Source organism: Schistocerca piceifrons, chromosome X (genome assembly GCF_021461385.2).
Source record: "Schistocerca piceifrons isolate TAMUIC-IGC-003096 chromosome X, iqSchPice1.1, whole genome shotgun sequence".
Taxonomy (NCBI): Eukaryota; Metazoa; Arthropoda; class Insecta; order Orthoptera; family Acrididae; genus Schistocerca; species Schistocerca piceifrons.
In genome coordinates, this window is record NC_060149.1 from 87,780,238 (window position 1) to 87,794,130 (window position 13,893).

Below are 13,893 nucleotides of genomic sequence, written 5' to 3' on the forward strand. Positions count from 1 at the left end.
ACTGAAAGATATGTAAATATGCGTGCATTTCTACCAATGGGCCTTGTAAATGATAAGGGTGACAATGATTTTTTTAGATACGTTATGTTCACCAATGAAGGCACATTCAAAAACAATGGCGAATTAAATCGTCATGATTGTCATTATTGTTCAATCCACACTGGCACAGACCCGTTGACAATCAACACAAATGGTCGTTAATGGCCTGGTGTGGAATTTTAAACAGTTACTTGATGGTACCGTATTTTTTTTAACCGAAATGTTACTGGGGAATCTTATTTACAACGTCTCTGCGATGATTTGTTGGACCTAATGGAAGATGCTGATTTAGAAACTAGGCAACGAATGTGGTTCCAACAGGACAGAGCAGCTCCCCATTATGCTAAAAATGTGCAGAACGTTTTAAATTTACGGTACCCTGGTCGGTGGATAGGACACGGCGGACCAATTCAGTGGCCTCCACGTTCACCAGACCTAATATCTCCTGATTTTTTCTTGTGGGGTTATTTAAGAAATATTGTTTATGAAAGACAGCCCACAACCCGAAACGATATGGAGCAACGCATTTGAAGAGCGTGTGCAGCCATACCACGGGATGTGCTGCTCAAAACTGTGGACAACTTTCGCAGACGATTGGCTTTATGCACTGAAGCAAATGGGGATAATTTTAAACAATTTCTTCATGGCTAATTTTATTAATTAAGCACCCCAAATTGTGAGAGGCAAGGGGACTCACACTAATGAAGCACCCCAACATGTGAGAGGCAAGGGGACTCACACTAATGAAGCACCCCAACATGTGAGAGGCAATGGGACCCACACTAATGAAGCACCCCAACATGTGAGAGGCAAGGGGACTCACACTGATGAAGCACCCCAACATGTGAGAGGCAAGGGGACTCACACTGATGAAGCACCCCAACATGTGAGAGGCAAGGGGACTCACACTAATGAAGCACCCCAACATGTGAGAGGCAAGGGGACTCACACTGATGAAGCACCCCAACATGTGAGAGGCAAGGGGACTCACACTGATGAAGCACCCCAACATGTGAGAGGCAAGGGGACTCACACTAATGAAGCACCCCAACATGTGAGAGGCAAGGGGACTCACACTAATGAAGCACCCCAACATGTGAGAGGCAAGGGGACTCACACTGATGAAGCACCCCAACATGTGAGAGGCAAGGGGACTCACACTGATGAAGCACCCCAACATGTGAGAGGCAAGGGGACTCACACTAATGAAGCACCCCAACATGTGAGAGGCAAGGGGACTCACACTAATGAAGCACCCCAACATGTGAGAGGCAATGGGACTCACACTGATGAAGCACCCCAACATGTGAGAGGCAAGGGGACTCACACTAATGAAGCACCCCAACATGTGCGAGGCAAGGGGACTCACACTAATGAAGCACCCCATAGGAACATCATTCTACTACGTCCATGTCGTTGTTCCTGGGTAACGCTAAAAGTATGATTCAGTACATTTTGTACAAAAATAGCTTAATTTGGCGTAACGAAAGAATTGGTACACTTTTTTTTTCGATTTGATCCGTCTTTCTCGGATAATTCTAAATAAATCAGAGTTCTTCCCTAATTTTACTTTTTTCTCGATTTCAGCGCCATCTGTCAATGGTTTAAAAAAAATTTTCAGACAGAACTTGATTCCTTTTTTATGGAGAATCCGAATCTATAATTAAAAATGTGTCGGGGACTGGGGATCACGTGTAGTATCATTTGATGTCTCCCTTTGATCTTACGAACTTGTCTTACCCACTATTTTTACCCGATGTATAGTTTTCGAGATAATCTCATCCGAAATTTCAGATGGACCACCCTGTATATGGCGTACTATAGTGAAGTTGTCGTTAACCCGAATGTTGGTTTGAACTGCACGGTGGCTTACAGTTGCAGGTGGTATACCCTTCTTTCCAGCTACCCACAAGGAGGAAACATATCATACGTGGACAATGTAAAGAATTTCCTGTCGGACGCAAGTCGTTTCTGAGTTTTAAAGCCCAGCTAACGGATACTCGAATACGGCTGTGTGCTCACGCCCTCGAATATAAGTACATCAGTAGCGCATCCAAAATTTGATTAGAGAGGTTTTACGTTAAAAGCATTTCAGACAGAACATAACCCATTATCAAACATGGCATATTTGTTTTACTAAAAACTGCGATTACGACCTATCTGCAAGAGGTACTGAAAAAAATGGACCGAGGAATACAGTAAATGAACGATTTTTTTTTATACGGTGCGATTCTAAGGGAAGCAATCCTGGAAGGAATGTCTCCAGGGGCAAACACCCGTGCCTTGCGAGTTAATGTATCAGAAACAACAGCTTGAAAGAAATGTGTAATTCAGTTCAGGAAAAATATGGAATGGTGGAGAACGCACATGCTACAATTTTGCTTCGCTTTGCTAGAGAAATAATATAAAAAGCAAGTAATTTAACGGATAACATACTCAAAGTCAATTTTGATAAAACCAAAATAACTTTCTCAACCGTTAAATGCTTGGAAGGCATCAAAATATGGCCACATAACACCAGTGATAACAAACACAAAAATTCTTCAGTGTTTCGTATCACAAAGGAAACTCAAAGCATAAAACAAAAACCATAAAGCAAACTCACTTGCAAATCAGGCAGCGATCAGACTACACGTAGCGCAGTCAAGAAATATGTCTCAAGTATTTTACTGTGTTCTGCACCGAACAATGACAGGCTTGACTGAACAGAAGTTCGGAGATCGAAGTATCGGTTGTAGATACATTCCGATGAAAGATGCAGATTTTATTGCTTTGATCTCCAAGAGTTACCCTAAATTCTTCGACATATATCCTAATTTCTGTACGTAAAATGCCGTAAATTTGACACCTAATTATCGCTCCTTTGTACATTTAAATAGCTTTAAGCCAGAATTCATATTACCTCCACAAGTTGTTCTCACGTAATAATGTACAGAAAGAAAATAAATAAAATCCACTGGAGATAGCACAGAAAGTGCTGGAAAATGTTTGAGTAAAACAGAAATAATCAATCAGTGTCTTGCATAAGGTGGAATTTCTCTCCAATTTTTCTTAGTAGCGACAGAAAGTGAGAAGAATTACAACTTCCAGAAGATGCCTGCTGTTCCTAAGTATAAGAAAACTGCTGATTCTTCTGTTGTCGAGCAGCTATTATCCTTAGAGTTATGTTCTCGTAGTCCGCCTCTGTAGCTCAGTGGTCAGCGTGTCAGTGAACCCGGGTTGGATTCTCGTTACTTCCAGGGAGTTTTCCTTAGTGGGAAGACTGAAATTGGGTGCACTCAGTCTCTAATGCCACCTGAGGAGCTACTTGAGTGAGAACGAACAGTTCCGCGGTCATGACATCCGATAACTGCCGGAAGAGCGGTGGGCTGACCCATGTCCTGCCATATTGCATGGAGCCATTGGCAGAGGGTGACACAGCAGTCTGTCGGTTCCGATTAGTGCGTGTTGGGCAGAAAGCTGAGCTATTATGTTTGCTTATGCGTAACAAGGCCATTTGACTTGATATTCTTTGCTGGCAGCAGCCACCGGCCAAGATGATGATGATGATGATGATGTTTGGTTTGTGGGGCGCTCAACTGTACGGTTATCAGCGCCCGTACAAATTCCCAACCTTTGCTCAGTCCAATCTGCCACTTTCATGAATGAGGATGAAATGATGAGGACAATACAAACACCCAGTCACCTCGAGGCAGGTGAAGATCCCTGACCCCGCCGGGAATCGAAACCGGGACTCCATGCTAGGGAAGTGAAAACGCAACCGCAAGACCACGAGCTGCGGACCACCCGCCAAGACAGATCAGTACATCTACATCTACATCCATACTCCGCAAGCCACCTGACGGTGTGTGGCGGAGGGTACCTTGAGTACCTCTATCGGTTCTCCCTTCTATTCCAGTCTCGTATTGTTCGTGGAAAGAAGGATTGTCGGTATGCATCTGTGTGAGCTCTAATCTCTCTGATTTTATCCTCATGGTCTCTTCGCGAGATATACGTAGGAGGGAGCAATATACTGCTTGACTCTTCGGTGAACGTATGTTCTCGAAACTTTAACAAAAGCCCGTACCGAGCTACTGAGCGTCTCTCCTGTAGAGTCTTCCACTGGAGTTTACCTATCATCTCCGTAACGCTTTCGCGATTACTACATGATCCTGTAACGAAGCGCGCTGCTCTCCGTTGGATCTTCTCTATCTCTTCTATCAACCCTATCTGGTACGGATCCCACACTGCTGAGCAGTATTCGAGCAGTGGGCGAACAAGCGTATTGTAACCTACTTCCTTTGTTTTCGGATTGCATTTCCTTAGGATTCTTCCAATGAGTCTCAGTCTGGCATCTGCTTTACCGACGATCAACTTGATATGATCATTCCATTTTAAATCACTCCTAATGCATACTCCCAGATAATTTATGGAATTAACTGCTTCAAGTTCCTGACCTGCTATATTGTAGCTAAATGATAAGGAATATTTCTTTCTATGTATTCGCAGCACCTTACACTTGTCTACATTGAGATTCAATTGCCATTCCCTGCACCATGCGTCAATTTGCTGCAGATCCTCCTGCATTTCAGTACAATTTTCCATTGTTACAACCTCTCGATATACCATAGCATCATCCGCAAAAAGCCTCAGTGAACTTCCGATGTCGTCCACAAGGTCATTTATGTATATTGAGAATAGCAACGGTCCCACGACACTCCCCTGCGGCACACCTGAAATCACTCTTGCTTCGGAAGACTTGTCTCCATTGAGAATGACATGCTGCGTTCTGTTATCTAGGAACTCTTCAATCCAATCACACAATTGGTCTGATAGTCCATACGCTCTTACTTTGTTCATTAAACGACTGCGGGGAACTGTATCGAACGCCTTGCGGAAGTCAAGAAACACGGCATCTACCTATGAACCCGTGTCTATGGCTCTCTGAGTCTCGTGGACGAATAGCGCGAGCTGGGTTTCACACGACCGTCTTTTTCGAAACCCATGCTGATTCAATAGGAAAGTAACCTATTCTGTGACATTTTACGAGTTCCTAACCAGGAGCGAATTATATATTTTTATCTTTGTACTTTGGTGTTTTTGAATTTCTGTGTGTTAATTTAATATTTAATAGATACAGTTCTGTTGCTTTCGTTTGTCTCGGGAAGTAAACCGATTTTGTGACATTTTGCAAGTCTACATCCAGGAGTGAATTATTTAGTGTCACCTGTGTGCTTTTGTAGTTAAGTTTTTGAATCTCTGCGTTTTAATATAATTTATTAGTAACAGTTCTTGCGGTTTCGTCATTGTCTACAGTAGCGTTCCATAGCGCATGTCGGTAGTCCTTTGTTTGTGTGTGGAGTGTAGTTTCCACTGTCTTTAGTGTGGATGGGGACAGTGATTGCTGTGCGCAGATACATGCTGAATTAATGACACTTCACTCGCAGCTCCAGGCTGTGTTGGCTTCGGTTTAACAGCTTGAAGCTGCAGTGCATGGGCATCATTGTTGTGGGCTGACTTGGAGGATCCAACGGGCGTCCAGCACAATCCTCGAGTCCGCTGATCGGTCCGCACTGGTGGACAGCCCAATTACTGCTCGCATTGAGGTTGACCCTTCACTCGTGGTTGACTGGGAGGTCGCCTTGGGGCATGACAGGCTGCAAAATACTTCCTGGGATGCTGAACGAAAGGCCTCCCTGGTTAGTCTGACAAACAGGTTCCAGGTGCTGTCTGTGACTGACACTGTTCATCAGCCAGATGCTGTCCTGTTTCAGAGGAAACCTCTCAGCCTGTAAGATTCGGATAGTCACAGAGTGTGGGATTATTGATAGTTGCGAGCTCCAATGTTAGGTATGTTATAGAGCCCCTTAAGGATACGGCTGCAAGGAGGGGAAGAAAGCACTGTGCACTCCGCCTGCATACCGAGTGGAATCATTCCATACATGGAGCAGGCCCTTCTGGATGCCCTGAAGAGCACAGGGTGCAGCGAAATGTTTTGGATCGGAAGAAAGAACCTCTGATTTCGAGCGGCTATCTGAAGTGGTAAAGGCTGCCAGTCATCCTTGTGAGATGAAAGCACAGCTCACGATTTGCAGCATAGTCGACAGGACCGATTGTGGACCTCTGGTACAGAGCCGAGTGGAGGATCTGAATCAGATGCTCAGGCGGTTCTCCAACCGTGTAGGCTGCAGATTGCTTGCCTTGTGCCATAGGGTGGTGGCGTTTCGTGTCACACTAAATTGGTCAGAAGTCCATTACACGTAGGTGGCGGCTACACGATTAGCGGGGGCGCGGCGTGGACTGGCGATTTTTAGGTTAGAGGGTCTCCGGAAACCACAAAAAAGGTTTCAGTCTCAAAGGGTGGAGGTAGAACACAGGAAGAACGGAGATCTAGGAACCATCAGTATGACAGTTGTAAATTGTCGTAGCTGTGTTGGGAAACTACCAGAGCTCCAAGCGCTAATCGAAAACACTAATGCTCATATCGTTATAAGTACTGAAAGTGGCCAAAACCGGAAATAAGTTCAGTCGAAACTTTTGCGAAGGACCTAAAAGTGTTCGGAAAGGATGGGCTAAATAGAGTTGACGCAGGTGTGTTTATTTATGTCAGAAGTAGTTTATTTTGTAGCGAAATTGAAATAGGTAGCTCCTGTGAGTTAGTATGGGTAGAGGTCGTTCTTGGCAACGGGAATAAAATAATAAACTCAGATGATACAACTGCTGAGAGGTTCAAAGAAAACTAGAGTCTACTTTCAAGCACGTATCCGACTCATACAATTATAGTTGTTGGTGACTTCAATTTACCCTCGATATTTTGACGAAAAAACGTGTTTAAATCCGGAAGGTATGGCTAAAACATCATCCGAAATTGTGCTAAACGCATTCTCTGAAAATTATTTCGAGCAGTTTGTTCATCACCCCACTTCAATAGCAGAATCTTGTGAAAACACACTTGAACTCTTAGCAATAATTAATCCTGAGCTAATAACGAGCATCGAAACGGATACAGGGATTAGTGAATACAGGGTTGTCGTCGCAACACTGAATACCATAACTCCCAAATCCTCCAAAAATTAACCAAAATTTATACCTAATCAAAAATGGAAATAAAAATTCGCTTAGCGCCATCCTGAGAGAGAATCTCCACTACTTCCAAATTAGCAGTGTAAGTGCAGACCAGACGTGGATTGAATTCAAAGCAGTAGTATCGACAGCAATTGAAAGGTTTATACGAAATAATTAACAAACGACGGAGCTGACCCCCTATGGTATACAAAACCGGTCAGAACAATTTTGTAGCAACAACGGAAAAGCATGCCTAATTTAAACGAACGCAAAATCCCCAAGATTGGCGGTCCTTTACAAAAGCTCGAAATTTAGCGCGGACTTTAATGCGAGGTACTTATGATAGCTTCCACAACGAACTTTGTCTCTAAACCTGGCAGAAAATCCAAAGAAATTTTGGTTGTATGTAAGGCACGCTAGCGGCAAGACACAATCAATGCCTTCTTTGCGCAACAGCAATGGAAATACTGTCGATGACAGCGCTGCTGTATCAGTGTTACTAAAGACAGCCTTCCAGAATTCTTTCATCAAAGAAGACGAAGTCAATATTCCAGAATTCGAATCAAGAACAGCTGTCAACTTGAGTAACTTAAAAGTAGATCCCCTTGGAGTGGTGAAGCAACTTAAATCATTTGATAAAAACAAGTCTTCTGATCCAAACTGTATACCAGTTAGGTTCCTTTCAGAGTATGCTGATGCAATAGTTCCATACTTAACTATCACACACAACCGCTTGCTCGACGAAAGATCCATCCCAAAGACAGGGATGTTGCACAGGTCACACCAATATTCAAGATAGACTGTAGGAGTAATCCACTAAAATGCAGGTCCATATCATTAACGTCGATATGCAGCAAGATTTTGAAACATATATTCTGTTCGAACATTATGAATTACCTCGAAGAGCTACACAGTCAACACGATTTAGAAAACATTTTGCTTGTGAAACACAACTAGCTCCCTACCCACACAAAGTGTTGAGTGCTATCGAAAAGGGATTTCAAATTGATTCCGTATTTCTAGATTTCTAGAAGGATTTTGACAGCGTACCTCACAAGCGGCTTGTAGTGAAATTGTGTGCTTATGGTCTATCGTCTCAGTTATGCGGCTGGATTCGCAATTTCCTGTCAGGAAGGACACAGTTCGTAGTAATTGACGGAAAGTCATCGAGTTAAACATAAGTGATTTCTGGTGTTTCCCAAGATAGTGCTATAGGCCCTCTGCTGTTTCTTATCTGTTTAAAGAATTTAGGAGCCGATCTGAGCAGCGGATGATGCTGTCGTTTATTGTCTAGTAAGGTCATCAGAAGATCAGAACAAATTACAAAAAGATTTTAAAAATGGTTCAAATGGCTCTAAGCACTATGGGACTTAACATCTGAGGTCATCAGGCAACTAGACTTGGAAATACTTAAGCCTAACTAACCCAAGGACATCACACACATCCATGCCCGAGGCAGCATTCGAACCCGCGACCGTAGCACCAGCGCGGTTCCGGACTGAAGCGCCTAGAACCGCTCGGCCACAACGGTCGGCGCAAAAAGATTTAGAAAAGACATCTGCATGGTGTGAAAATTGGCAACTGACCCGAAATAATGAAAAGTGTGAGGTCATCCACATCATTACTAAAAGGACTGCGTTAAACTGCGGTTACACGAAAAAACAATCAAATATAAAGGCCATTAATTCAACTAAATACTTAGGAATTACAATGACGAACAACTTAAGTTGGGGGGGAGGCGCACCAATATCGAGAAGTAGGAGTGAGAGCGTCACGCACAGGATACAGGAATTAAGGCGTGTGTCGTTGCTGCGGAATCTTCTCACGAAATTTCAGTCACCAACTTTCTCCTCCGAATGCGAAATTATTTTGTTGACGCCGACCTACATAGGGAGAAACGGCCATCACAGAATAAGGGAACTCTGATCTCGCACATGAAACAGTTAGGTTTTTGTTTTTTGTCCGCGCACTGTTCGAGAGTGGAATAGTAAAGAATTATTGTGAAGGCGGTTCAATGAAACGTCTGCAGGCACATAAGTTGGTTGGTTGGTTGTTTTGGGGGAAGAGACCAAACTGCGAGGTCATCGGTCTCATCGGATTAGGGAAGGACGGGGAAGGAAGTCGGCCGTGCCCTTTCAAAGGAACCATCCCGGCATTTGCCTGGAGCGATTTAGGGAAATCACGGAAAACCTAAATCAGGAAGGCCGGACGCGGGATTGAACCGTCGTCCTCCCGAATGCGAGTCCAGTGTGCTAACCACTGCGCCACCTCGCTCGGTGGCACATAAGTATGATTTGCAGAGTATACATGTAGATGTAGATGTACATCGGATTTGATTATGTAAGACAATGTAATCTAAATGGCCTTCATGATGATTCTTCCAAGGACTTTGCCATTTATCTAAATAAGCAGTTGAACCTGTTATTTACATGCCAAATGAATTTCTCGGTCGATTATTCTAACTTTTCACACTACAGAAAAGAAAGCCTTAAGCAAACAGCTGTTGTAAATCGGTACTAATAAAAACACACACAGCACTGGTGTAATGTTCTACAATATTTGTTATCTATTTCACAAACCGGTTTTCGGCTATTACGCTCTCATCACGTACAAGGTCTTTGTACCTGATGGTGGTTTAACTACCGAAAAACGGTTTGTGGAATAAATAACAAATAATGTCGAATATTACAGCAGTGTTGTATGTGTTTTCATTCATGATGTATAAAACATTCTACCAAGAACCAATGGAACAGTCAATGAGTGCGGCACTAATGCGGCTGCAATCTTACAGGTGACGTTGGCGAGTTTGTCAGGATCCTCTTTTATGAGTTTCATAGATGCTGTTTATGAAGACTTGTCTACCTTGTGCTTAGACGTGTCTGTTTGTGTACCGACAGAAGTATAGCCTCGCAAATGTGGCGCTTTCTTCGCATTGGTTTCTGTTTCACACTTTGTGTCACTTAATCCACGAAGCATCGCATTAAAAACAACGTAAGGACATCATATTCACAATTTCCTCACTGCAACAGCAACTCCACTACTTCGTCACTCGTCAGCTGATCAGTGAGCACACATTCGCGACGACCGCTGTGTCGTAACGGGTAGGTAGGGGGTGTCGTAACTCACCCATAACACTATCAACCGCCCACACGAGCGCTTCCTGCGGCGGACATGGCCCCTCGTAAAAGCGGACGAAACGATTCGTAAAAAGGAAGGCTACACTTTAACGGCCTGTCGACACCGAGGTCATGAGTCATGGAGATGATTCGTCTCAATTAACTTGCAGTCGACTCGCTTTTAAATTCTAAGAGGGAGAAAAAAATTACTGGAGGGTATTGGGAAAAGGAAGGAAGATAGGGAGATCGAGGTTTAGCGTCCCGTCGACGACGTGGATATTAGAGACGGAGCACAAGCTCGGACTGGGGACGGATATCTGCCATGACCTTCCAAGCATGTCGGCATTAAGTGATTTAGGAAAATCACGGAAAACCTATATTTAGACAGCCGAACGGGGATTTGAATCGCCGACGAATCGAATACGAGTCTAGTGCGTTACAACCCCGCTCAGTGGAGTTTCTTTGAGACGGTTGTTACGGTTGGGAACGTTTACATAAAACTACGAAACATGTTTGTTATTAAAGCCGACATCAGTTAATCACAATAGTTAGCGCCGTTTTCGGCACACCGAATTTTAACCAACAGTAAGTAGTATTACCAGTATACATTTCCGAATTTTATCGGCCTCTATTTTGTACTGTTTTTCAAATTACATGTGCACACTGATGAATCCAACTTTTTTATCTCAAATAATTTGATAGTTTAAGATGTAAAATAACTTATCTCATAAAAATTTGACACTATTGGAAAATGTCCCACTTCTCGTCCTCCTTTTTATCGTATTGATGCCGACGCTATCATAAACCACTTTACCATTTACATCACTTTTGAAAATAGTCTGCAGAAGGTGTTATCTATCTAACTTATCACGAGCTTTCTTACTCATACAGTGCCACTGCCAATCAGAACTTCTGACGCTAGATCAAATTACCACGAACATTGTGACGTGTATATACAGAGTGTACCATAATTAATAGCTAAAACTAACACGGATGAAAATATGCGATAGTAGAAGCAAAAACGTTCTGTCAAAAATTGATTCATAAGGGAGCCGTTTTCGAGACAATTTTCACCCATGACTTACCTTAAAAAGAAATACAGTACTGTTTCAGTACGTTACGTTTCACAATTTACAATGTGTTCCACGTGTCGTCGTCTCTGCAGCGAGTTATGAATACTTTCAGGCACCCTCGGATCATCTGGTATATTATGACAAGACTGTATAATTTGCTGCTCTAGTTCTTTGAGCGTGCAAGATTGATTACATAATATTCCTGACATGGACTATCTGGGGGCGATCATCTCTGTATAATAACTGAAGAAAACTTCACAAGTCAAGATCGCTAAAAAAAACATTTTATATGGTGACTGTATTCGACAGAGCTATGCTGTCGTCACCAGATCTTCCGCTTTTGAATTTTTACAACATATTATCCAACAGTGTTAAAGTCGCTTCACATGACATACGTGCATCCCACTACCATGAAGTTCACTACACATCGGCATGACAAATGTAAAATATGTGCAAACATAAAGATAACTCTAAGGCGCCGGTTGCAAGTGTTCATGTTCACTACCAGCTGGCAAGACTGCAACGCGACTGCAAGGATACTTCATCAGAAAGTTTGCATTTCAATTACGTTTTTACTAACTAGGTGAGTATTTCATACTGAAGTAACCACACATTCGAAATTATCTCGGAAACTGCGTTTGCGAATCCATGTTTGCTGGGACGGTTTTCTTTGTATTATAGCATACTGCGCTCTGCAACTCACTGCAGAGACGAGTGCAATATGTGACGACGACACGTGGAACACCTCCTTTAACAGGTACAAGTATATAGTAATTTGTTAAATGTAACGTACAGAAGCAATATTCTATTTTTTGTTAAGGAAGACCATGGGCGAAAATTATCTCGAAGACGTTCAGTTGTAGATCCATTTTTGCTGGAACTTTTTTGCTTCCACTATCGTATATTTTCACCCGCGTAAGTTTTAGCTATTAATCGGCAGCGTCAGTATAGAGATGGGGATAAGTGACCATGATGTCATTATAGCAACTATGGTTTCGGAAGTTAATAAATCAGTCAACAAGGACAGGATAGTGTTTCTGCTAGACAGAGCAGATAAGCAGTTGTTAGCGTCTCACTTAGACAGTGAACTAACATGACTTAGTTCCAGCAAGATGGACGTAGAGGAATTATGGGCAAAGTTTAAACAGATTGTAAATCGCTGTCTGGATAACTATGTACCTAGTAAGTGGCTTGAGGACGGAAAAGACCCATCATGGTTTAACAACGAAATTCGGAAAATGCTGAGGAAGCAGAGGCTGTTTGCACTCTCGGTTCAAAAGAGAACGCCTAAATGACAACAGGCAAAGGTTAGTAGAGATTCGTACGTCTGTGAAAAGATCTACGCTCGAAGCATACAACTACCACCGGCATTCGTTAGCAAAAGATCTGGCAGAGAACCCGAGAAAATTCTGGTCATATGTAAAATCGCTAAGCGGTTATAAGGCTTCCATCCAGTCACTCGTTTACCAGTCTGGTGTAGCAGCTGAAGACAGCAAAACAAAAGCAAAAGTTTTTAATTTTGCGTTTAAGAAATCGTTCATGCAGAGAATCATACAAACACACAATTCGGTTTTACAGAGAGTACTCTACGGCATTGGCCCGTTAGTTAGCTTGCATTTATCGTGAATCTCTCGTCCAGCACAAAGTCGTAAGTGACTGGAAAAAAGCTCAACTGACTCCGGTATATGAGCAGGATGAAAGAATGGACCGGCAATATTGCAGATCAATATCCATAACTTTGGTATTCTGCAGAATCCTTGAATATATTCTCAGTTCGAATATAACAGATGTCCGTGAGACCAAGAAGCTTACGTCCACGAATGAGAACGGTTTTAGAAAGTTTCCATATCTCTAGATTTGCGGGAAGCGTTTGGCACGGTGCCCCACTACAAAAAATAGCTCTGAGTAATATGGGACTTAACATCTGAGGTCATCAGTTCCCTAGAACTTAGAACTAGTTAAACTTAACCAACCTAAGGACATCACACACATTCATGCCCGAGGCAGGATTCGAACCTGCGACCGCAGCAGTCGCTCGGTTCCTGACTGAAGTGTCCCACTACAGACTATTAAGGAAGGTGCGAGCACATGGAATAGGTTCCCAGATATGAGAGTGGCCCGAAAACTTTTAAAATAATAGAACCCAATATGTTGTCGTCGACGGCGAGTTTTCATCAGAGACAAGGGTACCGTCAGATGTGTCCCAGAGAAGTGTGATAGGACTGCTCTTATTTTCTGCATACATAAATGATTTCATGAACAGGGGAAGTAGGAATCTGCGGCTGTTTTCTGATCACGCTGTGGTGTACGACAAGTTGTCCTCTGGGAGTCACTGTAGAAGGATACAAAATGGCTTAGAGAGAATTTCTAGTTGGTGTAATAAATGGCAGCTAGATCTAAATGTAGAAAAATGTAAGTTAATGCGGATGAGTAGGAAACACAAATTCGTATGTTCGGATACAGCGTCAGTAGTGTCCTGTTTCACACAGTCATATCGTTCAAATATTTGGGCATAAGGTTGCAAAGCGATTTGAAATGGAACGAGAATATGAGTATTCTGGCAGGGAAGACGACTGGTTGACTTCGGTTTGTTGGGAGAATTTTGAGAAAGTGTGGTTCAT

At 42.8% G+C, this 13,893-nt stretch overlaps 1 protein-coding gene across 1 annotated transcript in view; it reads left to right on the top strand.

Annotated features, from left to right (window-relative positions):
• LOC124722188 overlaps positions 1-13,893 on the top strand; it is a gene marked incomplete at its 3' end in the record, with an annotated part of 144,223 nt that overhangs the window by 38,747 nt on the left and 91,583 nt on the right. The gene's annotated exons all lie outside the window — the stretch shown is intronic.